At 33.1% G+C, this 18,316-nt stretch overlaps 1 long non-coding RNA gene and 1 pseudogene across 1 annotated transcript; both read left to right on the top strand.

The window, feature by feature from the left end:
- Window positions 1-6,376: 6,376 nt before the first annotated feature.
- On the top strand, window positions 6,377-6,482 carry LOC137827371 (small nucleolar RNA R71; annotated as a pseudogene).
- Window positions 6,483-10,057: 3,575 nt separating this feature from the next.
- LOC150027223 (uncharacterized) lies at window positions 10,058-12,199 on the top strand. Its single transcript, XR_016521788.1, has 3 exons — window positions 10,058-10,249; window positions 10,512-10,581; window positions 11,976-12,199. It is a non-coding gene; the product is annotated as an uncharacterized LOC150027223 (long non-coding RNA).
- Window positions 12,200-18,316: the final 6,117 nt, after the last annotated feature.

Raw genomic sequence — 18,316 nt, 5'->3', positions numbered from 1 at the left:
TAAAAAACAGAATCATAAATTGCAAGAAATTAAAGAGCTCTTAAAATTAAAGTGCTACACAACTCAAAAATTAAACCAGAACACACCTAAACTCTTGATACCACATGATGTGATTCCAATAGCAAAGAAGAGAATGATTCTTGACATTCTTAGGAATCAACTTGAGTTGGACAATAGTTAGGCACTTTTTCTTAGAATTGGATCAATGTTCTAAGTCAAGAACTCACCAAAACTAGCACCAAATCCAAACTCATATGGAAGTTCCACATATTGTCAAATTGAACCGAACAAAATGAGAGGAAAAGCAAATGCACCGAATAGAAAAGGCTAAGAACAGAATTGAACCGATTAAAATGAACTAAAAGGCAAGAAAGCTGAAAAGGAGTGCTGGAAATGTAAAAGCACCGAACCAAAACATGAAAAAGAAGAAGAACAGCTGCTGGAAAATGAACTAGCCGAACCAAAACACAAGAACACAAGCTTAAAACATGAATATCAAAAGAGAAGGAAGGAAGGAGAGGAGAAAGCTCATGAAGATGGATGTATGGTTGGATGATCACGCCACTAGAAGGATGGAGACTCCTAGATGAGTGTGCAAGCCGCCACTTGAGGTAACCATGGAACCATCAAGATAAGACTAGTGAAGAAGGCACAAAGCTCTCCAATGCTCTCTCAAAAATTGAGTATAGTTTCTCTAATCAAAATTCAAATATGAATTGTACAAGCTAAGCACCTTTATTTATAGCCTAGAGGTGCTGAAAAATAGGTGGGAAATTTCAAATAAACTCATTTGAAATTCCCACCAAAAACAAGTCACATGGGAGGTGTGACCTTTTCTACTATGACACCTCCTAAAAACTACACCTACACCACTCTCCTAAGTCACATGGACAATGTGACTTTATTTTACATTTTCACACTCCTTTATTTAATAACCACACCTCCTAAAACTATACAAGAGTATTTCAAAGCTTGGCCTTGCCCCTCATGGGATGGACTTGGGCTCTTTGGGCTTCGGCCTTCTTGGGCTTGGGCTTTGGGCTTGGGCTTTGGGCTTGGGCCTCATCTTTATTTCATGTCTTCTTTTAATTTTGAGAAGACTAGAAGGAAGAACTTCAAATGTGAGGGTGGATGTCCTCTTCCTCCATTAATAAAAGCCTCCTTTATTTGATTCTCATCACCTAACATCAACCATCTCAGAGTTTTTGGCTGCAGTTGTTTCGTTCTCAACAATGGAAAGGAAAACTTGGGGAAGTTTGATGAGAAAGCGGATCTTGGCATCTTTATAGGGTATTCTCTCACAAGTCAGACATATAGAATCTACAATAAGAGGTTGATGACTGTAGAAGAATCAGTCCACGTTGTCTTTGATGAGGTAGATCACAGAAACATCCAAATCCCGAAGACCGGAGATGAAGAGGATGAACAGAGCATCAGTTTGGAGAAGCTGGAAATCTGTGCAGAAAAACAACTGGTTGATTCGCAGAAACAATTGATTGAAATTTTGCAACAGAGTGAGTTGCCCAAAGAATGGAGGATTCCTAGAGATCTGTCAGTGGAAAACATCATAGGGCAGATAAAGGAAGGTGTTTCCACACGAAGCTCCATCTCAAACTTATGCAGGCACACAAATTTCGTCTCACAAATTGAACCAAAGTCAATTGATGAAGCTCTCTAGGATGAGAAGTGGGTTGAAGCTATGCATGAAGAGTTGAATCAGTTTGCAAGGAATGAGGTATGGTTTCTTGTCCCTAGAACAGATGAGATGAACATTATAGGTTTGAAGTGGGTGTTCAGGAGCAAGTTGGATGAAGATGGTGTGATCACAAGGAACAAAGCAAGGCTAGTTGCCAAAGGCTATAATCAAGAGGAGGGCATAAATTATGGAGAAACCTTTGCCCCTGTTGCAAGGTTGGAGGCTTTGAGGCTGCTGCTGACTTTTGCTTGTATGAGTGGTTTCAAACTCTTCCAAATTGATGTCAAGAGTGCCTTCTTGAATGGCTACATCAATGAGGAAGTGTATGTAGATCAACCACTAGGCTTTGAAGATCATAAGCATCTCAACCATGTCTTCAAGTTGAAGAAAGCTTTGTATGGATTGAAGCAAACTCCAAGGCAGTGGTATGAGAGGCTTAGCAACTTTCTGCTATCTCATGGTTATGAAAGGGGAATGGTAGATGATGACTTTTTACGGCAAGTGCACCGCGTTTGTCAGAAGTAATAATTGTCCCTAAGGACGGATATCGATCCCACAAGGAACAGTGAATTATCAAGTACAATAATCGCTAAATATAGAACAAAACAATTAAAAGTGTATTGAAAGTGGTTGTGTTGGCGATGATCAATAAGAAAACAGACAAAGAATTAATTGTTTCAATTAGAAAAATAGGGATTAGGTTTCATCTCTCTCCCTCCCTCTCATGTATTTCGATTAGCATGTCAATATTAAGTTCTTTAATTGAAATTGATGCCCGTATAAAAATCATTTATATCGATTCCTCGCATATAAAATCCTTAAGAATGTTCCCTAACTATCGATCCCTCGCATAATTACAAGAACAACTTAGAACGAAGCTCAGACGTTAATAGCAATTAACATTTCAAGTCTATTCCTAGCACTCAAATATGTTAAGTATTGTTGTTTAGGTCCGAACCCTAAAAATACCTCCCGGTCAGATTTAAGATTCTCAATTTGTCACGGAAAATTAAAAGTAAAACAACAATACCAATAATCAATCAAGAACTGAATATTAATATATAAAATATCACCTCAATACATAAGAGTTTGAGCAGATTACTCCCAATCCCAAAGGGTAGAATTAGCCACGCATACTTCTATCACCTTCCATTCTCCTAATTGGGTTACAATTCACTCTATGGTGTTTTCCTCTCAATCTGCCACCCTAAGGTTGAGCCTCTAGCCCTCTATTTATCCTAGTTTTCTAGGGTTAGGCTAACGGGCTAAATGATAAAACATAAAAAAGGCCCAATCTTCATTTGTATCTTTTTCCATTCTGGGACCTTCTATCTTTATCTTTTTAGCTCAAATCATTCATCTTTAATCCAAATCTCCAATCTTCCTTACAAATCTGCAATTAACACCAAATTTGGGAATAAAATACTCTTATTCAAATAAAGATCATAAAAAATGTAAAAAGGTATAAATTCATAAATTAGGGATTATTTTTCATGTAAATTAGCAATAAATCCTCATAAGTGTCTATATTTTAATATGAAATATTACTGAAATTAGACACTTATCACTCTCCCCAACTTAGAATCTTGCTTGTCCTCAAGCAAAGTAAATGAATATATTTGAATTTAAATATCAAACAGCTTAATTCACTAAACAACAGATCAAATTAGAAACTTATGATGCTTCCAAATTCAAATATAGAAAATTATAGACACAATCAACTTCCAAGATCAAATCAAAACAAACAAATGGCAATTCATCAAGGAATATCTTCTCATATGCTCACAGAGGTAAGTGTTTCTCTCTATTTTCACTAAATCATAACAAATCATAGTTGCTTTTCATTTCATCTTCAAATCACAAACATATTAGAAACATGAATCTTGAGGTCTTTTCTAGGGTTGTAATGAGGCTGGGCTTCCAAAAAATATTGGTTTTTCTTAGATAACAAAAGGCACATCTTAAAGAAGAAGAACATACCTACAATTCAATTATAGAGAACATATATGTTATCTAATTACCACTTTCTTTCGATATCACCTTTTTCCTCATTTTTTTTCATGATTTTCATGAAATTTTTCTATCTTTCTTTTCTATTTCTTTTTCTTCTTATGTTTCTGTTTCTTGTTTTTTTTCTTTTTTTTTTCAATAATAGGAAAAAATTCTTCCTATTTTAAACTTTTTGAACTTTCACAATCAGAACCAACCATTCCCTTTTCTATATGTATTGCATCTATGTTCTCCTTCCTTAGACATGCTAAAAGGTAGGAAATTATATCAATAAAGGTTAAGGTGCAATATTAACAAAAAAAATTCTTGGCCCAAAGGGGATAAAAAAAATGGAATACTAATATAAAGGTTGGCTTTTTGGCCTTGGCTCCTACTTAACACAAACAAATGCCTCAATCATCTTCATGCTCTTTTATGATGCAAAAAAAATAAAAATAAAGCAACCACAACTGTCAATTCATCAGTAAAACTCTCAAAAACTGTTTCAGGTTCACGCACTCACTTGGTTTAAATGGTCTCATTCCTTTTTGTCTTGTCATTATTTGTCCTAATCAATTATCCTGTTAAATTTTCATGTATCATAATTTTAACTACATTTAAATAAGAATTCACTCTAATTTTCTTTTCTAACCTGTGTCTAATTCATCTCACTATTTAATATTTAAACACAAATTCTTTTTTCCACAATTCAAAATTAATATTCTAGTTCTTTTTTATTTGAGAAAAATAAACTAGAAAGCAAACAAATTAAAATTGGAAATTTATTCAAGAAAGAAAATTCAAAACCTAAAACTAACAAACTATAAAAAACAACAAATTTATTCAAAATACAAAATAAGCAATTAAAACAAACTAAAAAAAAAGCAAATAAACAAAAAACAAAATAACCGAAAAAATAAAATAAAATAAATAAAAACTAAACAGAAAATAAAATTTAAATAATTGAGAAGAAAAGAGAATTAGATAGATAGAACCATATTTTTGCTCAATCCTCTCTTCTTAAGAAGTCATCCAGCTTTTTGTTAAAATCTTTATCTATAGTCTTGCTTCATTTGCTGGATCTGCCCCCTTGACTAATAGAACCTGTCCTCAGGTCAAAATACATAACCTGCAAAATGATTAGGAGGCATACAAGATTTTTTTTTATATTTTTTTTTTTGAAAAATAAAATAAACAAAGATAACAACATAAAACTAAAATGTGGACTGGGTTGCCTCCCAGTAAGCGCTCGTTTAACGTCATCTAGCTTGATGCCTGTTTATTTCAAGATGGACAACTCTCTTTGTTGCATCATTCTGTACACATTCTTCCCCTGCATTAAAATTTTTATGACCATAAAAAAGATTTAAAGTTACCTCCTCATCTTGAGTTCTAACTTGAAGTTCTCCTTTGTCGACATCAACTATGATTCTAGCAGTCTTCATAAAGGGTCTTCCAAGTATCAAGGGAACCTCCTCATCTTCTTTCATGTCCATCACAACAAAATCCACAGGAAATGTGAATTTATCCACCTTGACGAGAACATCTTCAACCACACCATATGGATACTTGGTTACTTGATCAGCTAACTTTAAAGTCATCTTGGTGGGTTTAATCTCCAAATCCCCTATTTTCTTCAGCATTGCCAAAGGAATTATATTTACGCTTGCTCCCAAATCCAATAAAGCATTGGCTACTAATAAAGCACCTATAGACACGGGAAGGTTAAAACTCCCTGGGTCCTTGAATTTTTGAGGCAAGCCTTTTTGAATAATGACATTGTATCCATCCTCCAGCTCTATATTTCTTTCTTCAATATAGCTCCTATTCTTTCGAAATCTTTCAAATGTTGAATCTTGCTTCAAATTTCCTGCAAAATAATTTTTAGGGAGCAATTTATCAAAGAATTTTCTTTCCTTCTCTTTTTTTGAAGGAGAATGAGGATATGATAAATCTTTTTCAAGAACTCCTCTCTCCTTATTTTCACTTTTCCTCTTTATTTTTTCCTCCTCACTTCTCTCTTTCTCATCTCTCTTCCCCTTTGTCTCATCTTTTTCTTCTTTTTCAGCCACTACATTATCGCAATGCTCTTTTGAATTGGTTTGGCTATTGACTGAAAACTGGCCATTTTGTTCCTCTGGAATTTGTGCAATTTGTTTGGTCAGTTGTCCCATCTGGATCTTTATGCTCCTAATCATGGCCATGTTATTGTCCTGCGCTTTCACAATATTGTCCTGCGCGCTCACAATCTTTGTCAGAGCGTCTTCAACTTTATTCATTCTTTCAAGCATGGATGGATCCTCAACTTCAGGTAAATTGTTCTGATAAAAACAGTGACCATTAGGATGAACATCTCCACAAAAATCACACCTGATTGACTGACTTTGGCTTTGAGATGAATGAACAACATATAATTGTTGGGGCAATTTAGCCATTTGTGCAGTTAGTTGCTCAATCTGCTGTGTTAGAATCTTATTTTTAGCCAAGAGTGCATCTTCTAACAACCCTTTATTATGAAGATCTTGTCCATCATGTTGGGCTTTATAATCAGTTGATGCCAATGCATCAATAATTATTGTCGCTTGTTCTACATCAAGGGCCATCATTGTGCCACCAGCTGCAGCATCTAGGAGCATCTTTATGTCAGATCTGAGACCATTCAGGAATATGCTCAGTTGAGCAATATCTTCAAACCCATGATTTGGGCATTTTCTCAATATCATCTTAAATCTTTCCCATGTATCACAGAAGACTTCATTTGCTCCTTGTCTGAACATAGAGATTTCAGACTTTGCTTTGATGTAGCGAGAAATTGGAAAAAATCTTTGCAAAAAATTTTCCTCTACATCCTTCCAGCTAGTGAGGCTCTGATTTGGAAGTGATTTGAGCCATTCCTTAGCCTTTCCTGCCAATGAAAAAGAAAACAAGCGCATATAAACATTTTCAAGATCACCTGATTGAAAACCCATTGTTCCTACCAATTCATAAAATGTATCCAAATGTGAATATGGATCCTCATGTTCCATTGCTGTAAATTGATAGGCACTGATGAGAGTGAGAAAATTGGGATTTATTTCCAAGGCCTTGGCAGTAGTAGGTATTGCAATACTAGAAAAATATCTTGGTCCTTGGTATATGACATAATCTCCAAGTGTCCTCTTAGGAGGTGGTGCTTGTTGTTCTGCCATGTTGCTTTCTTCCTAAAACATATTAGTGGAGAAAAAAAAAAAACAGAGTACTTTTTTTTTTCTTAAAAAATAAAATAAAATAAAATAAATTAAAAAAAAAATTGAAATAAAAACAAAATATGTAAAACAAAATAAAAATAACACAAAAACAAAAATAAAACACTAAAACGACGTTAAGAGAAAAATAACAAAAATATTCAAATAACAAAAATATTCAAAAAAAAAATAAAAAATAAAATAAATATAGATAAAATAAAAACTAAAACTAGTAATAAAATATAATTAAAACAAATAAATAACAATTACGTAAATCTAAATAAAACTACCTAATAAAACTACGTAAACTAATCCTAAAATAAAATATAATAAAACAAAACAAAATCAAAACAGAATAAAATAAAAATAAACTAAAATAAATAACGTAAAGAAAAGAAAATAAAATAATATAAAAACAATAACTTTTTTTCTTCTTAAAAACAGTAAATCTATACTAAAATCAAATCAAATCTAATTTTAATAAAATAAACAAAATCAAAAGAAATCAAAATAAAATAAAATATTTACAATATTTAGGAAATTATACTCAACAATTCAAATCTGTTCCCCGGCAACGGCGCCAAAAACTTGATGACTTTTTACGGCAAGTGCACCGCGTTTGTCAGAAGTAATAATTGTCCCTAAGGACGGATATCGATCCCACAAGGAACAGTGAATTATCAAGTACAATAATCGCTAAATATAGAACAAAACAATTAAAAGTGTATTGAAAGTGGTTGTGTTGGCGATGATCAATAAGAAAACAGACAAAGAATTAATTGTTTCAATTAGAAAAATAGGGATTAGGTTTCATCTCTCTCCCTCCCTCTCATGTATTTCGATTAGCATGTCAATATTAAGTTCTTTAATTGAAATTGATGCCCGTATAAAAATCATTTATATCGATTCCTCGCATATAAAATCCTTAAGAATGTTCCCTAACTATCGATCCCTCGCATAATTATAAGAACAACTTAGAACGAAGCTCAGACGTTAATAGCAATTAACATTTCAAGTCTATTCCTAGCACTCAAATATGTTAAGTATTGTTGTTTAGGTCCGAACCCTAAAAATACCTCCCGGTCAGATTTAAGATTCTCAATTTGTCACGGAAAATTAAAAGTAAAACAACAATACCAATAATCAATCAAGAACTGAATATTAATATATAAAATATCACCTCAATACATAAGAGTTTGAGCAGATTACTCCCAATCCCAAAGGGTAGAATTAGCCACGCATACTTCTATCACCTTCCATTCTCCCAATTGGGTTACAATTCACTCTATGGTGTTTTCCTCTCAATCTGCCACCCTAAGGTTGAGCCTCTAGCCCTCTATTTATCCTAGTTTTCTAGGGTTAGGCTAACGGGCTAAATGATAAAACATAAAAAAGGCCCAATCTTCATTTGTATCTTTTTCCATTCTGGGACCTTCTATCTTTATCTTTTTAGCTCAAATCATTCATCTTTAATCCAAATCTCCAATCTTCCTTACAAATCTGCAATTAACACCAAATTTGGGAATAAAATACTCTTATTCAAATAAAGATCATAAAAAATGTAAAAAGGTATAAATTCATAAATTAGGGATTATTTTTCATGTAAATTAGCAATAAATCCTCATAAGTGTCTATATTTTAATATGAAATATTACTGAAATTAGACACTTATCAGTAGACAAGACTCTCTTCATCAAGAAGTCAAATTCAGAAATAGTTCTTGTGCAAATCTATGTTGATGACATCATCTTTGGTGCTACACAAGATAGTTTGTGTGAAGAATTTGCAAGGTTGCAAGCTAGATAGTTTTGTGCTACACAAGGTTGCAAGCTAGATAGAAAGAGCAGAAGTGTCACTTACCACCTTCTTGGCTCAAGCCTAATCTCATGGTATAACAAGAAGGAAGCATGTGTTGCTCTCTCTACTGCTGAGGCTGAGTATATAGCTGCTAGAAGCTGTTGTGCACAGATTCAGTGGCTCAAACAACAACTTGCAGACTTTGGATTGCAAATTAGCAAAGTCCCTTTGATGTGTGATAACACAAGTGCCATCAATCTTACAGAAAATCAGATTCAGCACTCAAGGACCAAACATATTGAGATAAGGCATCATTTCATCAGGGATCATGTAAACAATGGGAACTGTGAAGTGAAGTTTGTGGAGACCAAACTGCAGTTAGCTGACATCTTCACGAAACCACTACCAAAAGAGAACTTTTTCTTCCTAAGAAATGAGTTAGGTATCCTTGATCTTAATAATCTCTGCTAAATCTGTTTTGATACATGTTCAAGTCTATTTGTGAAGACAAAAAGGGGGAGAATCACTACAAGAAAAAGAGGTTTTAATTGAGGTTATTTAGCGGAGGTTAATATAACCTTAGAAATTGATTTAATTAATGGAGGTTTTCTCTAAAACCTCAATAAAATAACGTAATTTTTTTAACCTTAGTTAAATTTCAAAGGTTCATTAAAAAATCTCAACAAAATAACGGAGGTTTTTTTAACCTTCGTTAATTTTCAAAGGTTTATTTTGAAACCTCCACAAAAATAGCGGAGGTTTTTTTAACCTTCGTTAATTTCCAATGGTTTATTTTAAAACCTCCGCAAAATAACAGAGTTTTTTTTTAACCTTCGTTAATTTCCAAAGTTTTATTTTAAAACCTTCGCAAAATAACGAAGGTTTTTTTTAACCTTAGTTAATTTCCAAAGGTTTATTTTAAAATCTATGCAAAATAGCTGAGGTTTTTAACCTCCGTTAAGTTTCAAAGATTTATTATAAAATCTCATTAAATAATAGTAAAAATTATCATAAATTAAATATTATTAATTATATTTTTAATACGTTTATAAGAATATTATATCATTTTTTATTTAATAACTGTATATATATTGAAATAAATATTATATACAAAATTTTTACACCAATCATTATTAAGAAAATTTGATTTTGATAGGATTATTATAATTCAACAATAATTTTTAATTTTATTTAGAGATTAAAAAAAATCCATTAACTTGCAAAGGTTTATTTTTAAACCTCCATTAACTTACAAAAGGTTTATTTTCAAACCCCAGGAAAATAATTTAAATTTACTTTAAAATTTATTTTATTTTTCATTTTCTTAATATTTTATCAGTATCCTCTTCAGTTTCCCCTGAACAATGGTTTCTGATTTCCCTCTTCCCTGCCCCTCCCTTCGCTCCTCCCACCTCCACGCCATCCTCCGCCTCCCGCTCCTCCCGCTCCCAGGGACACGAGAATGAACACAGTGTCGGAGATCGTGAACGAATTTAACGCTCTAGAGGTGCAGCAAGCGGAGTTGGAGAACGAGATGCTGCAGGTCTGTGCTGGATATCATCTCAATTTCAAACTCGTTTGAACTGAATGAGTGTTTTTGAGATTGTTGAGAGTTTCACGAGTTTAATTTTTCACATTGTTGTTAAGTTTCTCGAGTTTAATTCTTCACATTGTTGTTCTGCTTCGCGAGTTTAATTTTTCATGTTATATGGATTTCATTTTAGGGTTTCAAGTTATATGAATGAAGGTTTCTTAGTGATTGCCATTCGCAACATGCTACTAACGAGATTAAAGATTATCTTCAGGTTAAACGAATGAAGGTTTCTTTGTGGTCGTCGTGGTTTCCATTCACAATAAGCTACTGGCGGGATTAAGGTACTCATTGCGCCGCGACAATTTTATTTTCTCTTTTTCTTCCTTCATGTTTATTTGTGGCTTGATTTTGTCTTCTGATAATTGGTATGAATATGAATAGTTTAGGTTTTGTTCCGATTTCATTCTAATTGCCAACTAATGGATTCTCCAACTTGATTATTTCATTTTTGACACCGTGAAATTATTATATAGAATAGTGGAAGTGTGAGTCAGTGAATGAGCTGCACGAGGTTAGAAAACTGTCCAATTATGAAATCCCTTCACTCTCCCATCCATTTGCTCTTGGTTGGTTTCAGATTCGGATTATTTTAGTTGTGGTGATGGTGGTGGGGCATGGATGGTAATGTGCAAAGGTATATGTGATGATGAACATTGAAGCATCTGTTCTTCATCTCTCTACTTGCTTTTTTTCTGAACAACCTTTGAATGTGTTGCACTTGTAATAGCCCCTGCATAATTGTAGAAAAACCAAACTTATGGATGTAGCAAAAGTTTAGTAGATAAACCTATTTAGCACTAAAGCAGAATTAGCTTGTTTTCAAAATAATTAATGTGAAAGTAATTTGACACTTACATCAGTAGTTTCTGTTAATTTATATAAACCCTTTGTTATAATTGTACTGTGGTGTTTTGAAGTTCTATTGACAAAACTTTTCTTTGATTATAGTGATTTAACTATTATAAAATTTTATTTATTAGAAAATGCACTTTAACCATTTCAGTATATAAAATGAATTTCACACTTTATTGCAATCTTACTAAATTTGGAATAATAATTTTGATTGAACAGGTCCTAATATTAATAGTCACCAATTAAGAGTCATTTTCCAACACCCAAATCAAATTAAATATTTTAGTAAAGTGAGAGTTGAACAAGGTTTTTAGCAATATAATAAATAAGTAAAGAATACACATCATTATTGATTTCCTTTAAAGGAAAAAATAGTGGGAAAAGCATGCCTCGTAGATTTAGAATCAACGAGTACCAATTGCCATCAATTTTTGAAATACAGCTGCAATTATAGGCTCAAATCCAATTCGTAAATTTGATCTTAATACATAAAATAAATAAAGAAATTTTTGCTACTATTTGGGGAGAAAGAGTAATTAGAGAAGAGGGGTGACCTTAGTTTAAAGATACTGTAGCTGAATATTATTGTTTTGCTTACTATTTCTATCTTTAAAGTTACAGTTGGATGAACAAAATAAAAGATACCAAGAACGTGAAAAAAAATAATTGTGACAATAATGAATTTTTTCTTTTAAAATTATCAAGGTCAATTGCTTCTTGAGTTGACTATGTTCAATCCTTCATCGATAATGTTTAAAAAATTTAAATAACTTGTTTTATTTTTTAGATTTACATTTCTAATTGTTATATGTTTATATTATAGGTTTCTTATCAAGGAAGTGTGCCAACAAATTCTGGACATCAAGAAGAGCATATGTGATTGTTGAAGAATTTAGTATAATATGGAAATAATTTTTTACCTATTTTGTGCTTTGTGAGCAATACGTTATGTTTTCATTTGTAATACTTCATAGTATTATTCGTCTTATATTGCTTTCTCGTAATTGTTTAACTCATATTTTGTGTTTAGATTTGAATTTCAATGTGTTTACTTGATATATTTTTATCAATATTTTGATATATCTTGTCAATTGATGAATGTTATATCCATTTATTTGTTTTTATTATTGAAAAAAATACTTTAACACACATAGATAAATAAATACAATAGATGTAAATATTTGTGGTTAAAAAATCACATGAATGTCTAAATGATAAATGAATAAAAAAAAACAATTTTTCATAGTTTTGAAACCTATGGTATTGTTTATGAAGGTTCTCAAACATTTTACGGAGGTTTTGAAACCTATGATATTTTACGGAGGTTTTAAAACCCATGGTATCTTATAGAGGTTCTGAAACCCATGTTATTTTACGGAGGTTCTAAAACCTGTGGTATGTTACGGAGGTTTTGAAACCCATGTTATTTTACGGAGATTTTGAAACCCATGGTATTTTATGGAGGTTTTGAAACCCATGGTATTTACACAAGGGTTCTGAAAGGCTTTTCCTGAGGTTTAAAAAAACCCTGGGGAACACGTTCCCCAGGGATGGTTTAGCGAGGGAAACTGCAACCCTGGGTAGATGACTTAATGGAGGTTTTAACCCTGGGTAATGTAAAAATAAACTTCCGTTAAAACCATTTTTTCTTGTAGTGAATTAATTGGTCTTTTGTATCCATATCTGAAACTGTTTAATTATGATTAAAATCTCTGATATAAAACTGTTTTCTGCTGCTGCTGACAGAAACAACCGATTGTTTCGAGTAAACAATCGATTGTTTATCAGGTTTTATGCTTTCAATGTGTGAAAATCTAACCTGTTGTTGTAAGAAGCATTAGACTGTATATATGCTAGTTTTGCAGGTACTGCTTCAGATTCAATCATATCAGACACAAGCACCAGGGATTTGTCTTCATCAAATAGGGGGAGATTGTTGAACCAAGTGGTGTTCAAGTTTTGAAGAATCCAAACCCTTTGAAGGATGTTGAAGGCTTGGCTGTGCTTGCTGTTGTTGAGCTGTCTTAGATAGGATCTCAGGTAGATTGTTTATGTAATCCACTCTTGATTGAATCCAAAGCATAGGCACTCTCAATCTTTTTAAAAGAAAAGTGTTTTTCAAGCTAAGTGAAAAAGAACCTGTTGTTTTGTCGAAACAACTGATTGTTTTATACTTAGGTGTTTTTAGAAAAGTTTGAAAACTGTTTTTATGGTTGACTTGCTGTCAAAACCAAAACTACAGATTGATTCGTGGAAACAACCGATTGTTTGTTTTGGTACCATAACAGAAAAATCGTTTGTGCTTTGACTGAGCATTAAATGATTTTCCAACTGTTTACGCTCCAGTTTTCAATGCTTTGACCAATCTTTAAATGCAATGAATAGTTTGTTAAGATTTGATAACAAACAACATCTTTGAATATATACAGAAAAACAGATTTGAGTTTTTATTGATTTACTGATTTTGAGTTTTTGAAAGAGTTGAGATTGCTTAGAGATTGAGATTGATCAAAGAGTGTGAGCTAGGATTTTCTGCTTGTATTGATTTCAGATTTGTTTATGTAACAAGTGTAATCCTTGTATCTGTTGAAAGAACTTTGTGTGTTTGCTGAGAAGTGTTGTGTTCTTGAGGGGATCAAGATCAGCATTCTTAGTGTTGGTGTGTTGGCCAAGAGAAGTGTGTGTCTTGAAGGGATCAAGGTCACTTTCTTGGTTGTGGTGTAAGTGATCTAGGTTTGATTGCTTAGTGGTATTCCTCAGTGGTTTCTGAGAAGACTGGATGTAGCTATGGGTTTAGAGTGAACCAATATAAATCTCTGTGTGCATTTTCTCTATCCCTTAACTCTTTAAATTCAGTTTTTAGATTTGTAAACTGGTATAAACAACCGATTGTTTCTACGAAACAACCAATTGTTTTACTGGTGCTGTGCTTTTAGCTTTGTGTTTTGAAAAACTGATTTCTTAATGAAGATATTCTCGAAGTAATTTCATTCAAGTTTTAAAAGTTTTCGAAATCCCTCTTTAAACCATTCACCCCCTTCTAGTTTAAAGTCATACATTCTAACAACAAGGTGCTAGTGGGACAAAGAAGTTGAGCTAAAAACAACCTATAAAAGGGAGTTGAGATCCCTGGTAAAGGTACACCGTTTCTAAGACTGAAACTGTTTTACTTACTCATTGTTTCTTAGCCCAGTACTGACTTGATAGTCGGAGTGCAATCAGAAGGTAGGGCCCCCTCTATTTCAATGGAGCCATTCTCTATCACCTAAAGGGAGAACAGAAACCACCAGAAATAGGAGGAGCCACCACCTGCCTCTAAAGTCAACGACGACTGAGTCAACCGGCAAGAATAGGTTCTTATTGATTTGGGATTGCATCATTAAATTAGAATTTGTTGTAATTATGATTATTGGATTTAAGGAGATTTCATGTATATTTTTTCTATCGTATATAAAATTTCACGTTTCGTTATTGATCATGATTGTTACATGATCCCTTAAGTCGAGTAAAAGCCTAAAATTTACCGATACTCGTAACACAAGGGTTGGCTTATGACCTACCAACACACATCCTTTCAATATTGAGTTATAACAGTGCATAGAGATTATGCATAATCCAATGGCGACGGTTGGAAATCCTAAGAGTGTACATGGGGTCAAGACAAACTCTATCATTCGATGAGAGATAATGTCATCAATGTTGATGGTCATGTTGTAATTGTTATGGGAGAGAGATGGAGAAGAAGAAAGAGTGAAAACAAAGAGAAAAAAATAAATAAAGAAAAATAAGTGACAAACAAAGAGGAAGGAGAAATAATGATAATCATAATATCAAAGATATTTTTCTAATTGTGCAAATATTGTTATTTTGTTTATTTAACAATGGAAGGAAGATTTCTCCATGAAATGTCTCCTCAATACATAATTTGATATCAATCAATCAATAACTTTTTTTTGGGATTCTAATTCTTAAATGGAAAACTAATAAATGATTATTTTTTTTCTCATGGTGTTAACTTGATTTTTTCTATTGGAGGAAGTGTAGTAAAGAATTTCGAGGATGAATGCTCTTGAAAAAAGAAGAAATGATATGATTTAAAAGGGGTCAATATAAATTTTGGTTCTCTTTATAGTTTCAATTATGTTTATTTGATTAAGTGGTTGAATCGTCACATGGGAAGATAAAAAACCACATAAAGAATGTGAATAATTTTTGTTCTCATGGTGAAAAAGAATACTAAAGAAACAACAAATTTTTAATTCCTAAATCACTTGTTCTATATATTTAAAACTTGTATAACTATTTTCTATTGTATCATTTTACAGGTTTGATATTCGTGTTCAGACTGCATTGTATAATAAAAAGGAAATTTAAAGGTAGTTTGATGTGAGTTGATTTTAGGTTGATTCATTAGGTGACACATTTTAGAATTAGGATCGGTAATTCTTAAGAAATTAAGGTGAGAAGTCTAAGGAAAATCCCCACTGGACATTAACTTAACAAGTGTTAAGTAGATGTGAAGGTTCAATTCCATAAGACCAAAGGAAAAACACAATTATAGGTGATTATGAATGACATATGAGGTGCGGAAAAAAGAATGCAAAGAGAGACATATTGAACCGAATAGAAAACAAGAAACAACACAATTCAAATGAATAGAATCAAGAAACAACACAAATGAACCGATTGAAATCAAGAACACAAGAACAAAACATATTTAGAAATTGAAATGGAATGGAAATGGAATTGGAAGATGAAGGATAGGAAAGCTTATGTGGTTGAATCTTAGGAAGAAGGTTCACGCCATTTGGGTGGTGAATATGCTCCAAGATAAGTGATGTTGCCGCCACTTGAGAGCTCCCAAACACTCACAAGATAAGACTAAGCTAGGAGAAACAATTCTCACTATTCTCACACAATTTGTGTATAGTAACTTTACTCTTAATTCAATATTGTAATACATGAGCGAAACACCTCTATTTATAGTGTGAGAGGGCCGAATTTTCAAAAGAAAAATAGGTGGGAATTTCAAATGAAAAGCCTTTGAAAATGGCGCCTAACTGAGTCACATGGAAGGTGTGACTTCAAATGGAAGGTGTGACTTGTTGCTACTTCTTCTCATAAACCCTACACTTTTATCCACACCTCCTTTTATGTTCTATTTAAATCTACTCTAAAGAAATTACAAAAAGAGACATCAATTGATGCTCATCTCTTAATGCTTGTGCCTTTCTCTTAGTAATCCTCTGAGACATGGTGGATGATGAAATCATGGGTTGGGCTTGGGCTTGGAACAAGTGGTGTTCAAGCTTTGAAGAATCCAAAACCCTTTAAAGGATGTTGAAGAGTTGTGCTTGCTGTTGCTGAGCTGACTTAGATAGGATATGGGGTAGATTGAGTTTTGTAATTCACCCTTGATTGAATCCAAAGCATAGGCATTCTCAATCTTTTTAAAAGAAAAGTGTTTTTCAAACTAAGTGAAAAACAACCGATTGTTTTGTCGAAACAACCGATTGTTTTATACTTAGGTGTTTTTAGAAAAGATTGAAAACTGTTTTTCAAATGGTTGAGCTGTTAAAACCAAAACAAACGATTGATTCGAGGAAACAACCGATTGTTTGTTTTGGTACCATAACAGAAAAATGGTTTTTGTTTTTCACTGAGCTTTAAATGTTTTAACTGATTGCGCTCCAGTCTTTAATGCTTTGATCAATCTTTTAAATGCAATGAATAAGTTTGTTAAGATTTGATAACAAACAACATCTTTGAATATATTCAGAAAAACAGATTTGAGAAATAACAATTAACATAAGTTTTTTGAGTTTTTCAAAGAGTTGAGATTGCTTAGAGATTGAGATTGATCAAAGTGTGTGAGATAGGATTTATGCTTGTATTGATTTCAGATTTGCTTCTGTAACAAGTGTAATCCTTGTATCTGTTGAACAAGAATCTTTGTGTGTTTGCTGAGAAGTGTTGTGTGTTCTTGAGGGGATCAAGATCAGCATTCATGGTGTTGGTGTGTTTGCTAAGAGAAGTGTGTGTCTTGAGGGGATCAAGGTCACTTTCTTGGTTGTGTTGTAAGTGATCTAGGTTTGATTGCTTAGTGGTGTTCCTCAGTGGTTTCTGAGAAGACTGGATGTAGCTCTGAGAGTGAACCAGTATAAACATCTGTGTGCATTCTCTCTATCCTTAATTTCTTTAAATTCAGTTTTAATATTTGCAAACTGGTATAAACAACCGATTGTTTTTGTGAAACAACCGATTGTTTTTCTGGTGCAGTTGCTTTTTGCTTAGTGATTTGGCAAACTGAATTTCTTTATCAATTGATTCTCGAAGAAATTTCATTCAAGGCTTAAAAGTTTTCGAAAATCCTCTTTAAACAATTCACCCCCCTCTAATTTAAAGCCATACAATTGGCATCAAGAGCTTGGTTCTTGAAAGTTATTCAAGTTGATTAAAAAAAAAAAATCTTTTTTTATGGCTGATAGACTACCTTTTGGGGAAGGTGCTTCAATCAACAGACCACCTCTGTTTTGTGGTTTGAACTACCAATTTTGGAAAGTGAGAATGAAAATCTTTATGGAATCACTTGACAAATGAATTTGGGATGCAATTGAAAATGGTCCTTTTATCCCAAAGATTGAAAAAGATGGATCCTCCATTGAAAAGCCTTGGTCTCAATGGACTGATTCAGAAAGCAAGAAGGCCAAATTCGATTGCATTGCCAAAAATATAATAACCTCTGCTTTAAATTCAGATGAGTTTTTCAGGGTCTCTCAATGCAAATCATCAAAAGAGATGTGGGACACCTTGGAGGTAACTCATGAAGGTACAAATGAGGTGAAGAGAGCTAGGAAGCATACTTTAATCCAAGAGTATGAGATGTTCAGAATGCTCAAAGGTGAAACAATTGCTGAGGTGCAGAAAAGATTCACGCACATCATCAATCATCTAATGAGCCTTGACAAAACCTTCGAAAAGGAAGAGCTAAACATCAAGATCTTGAAATGTCTTGATAGAACATGGCAACCCAAGGTAACTGCTATTTCCGAATCTAAAGATCTAACATCCTTAAGTATGGCTTCTTTGTTTTGCAAGCTTAGAGAACATGAGTTAGAGATGAATCGACTCAATGTTCAAGAAAGTGAAGACAAGCATGGAAGA

The sequence above is a fragment of the Phaseolus vulgaris genome, chromosome 6, assembly GCF_051622355.1.
Source record: "Phaseolus vulgaris cultivar YP4 chromosome 6, ASM5162235v1, whole genome shotgun sequence".
Classification (NCBI taxonomy): Eukaryota; Viridiplantae; Streptophyta; class Magnoliopsida; order Fabales; family Fabaceae; genus Phaseolus; species Phaseolus vulgaris.
Note: the sequence above shows the minus strand (reverse complement) of the source record. Positions and strands in the feature narration are given on the sequence as shown.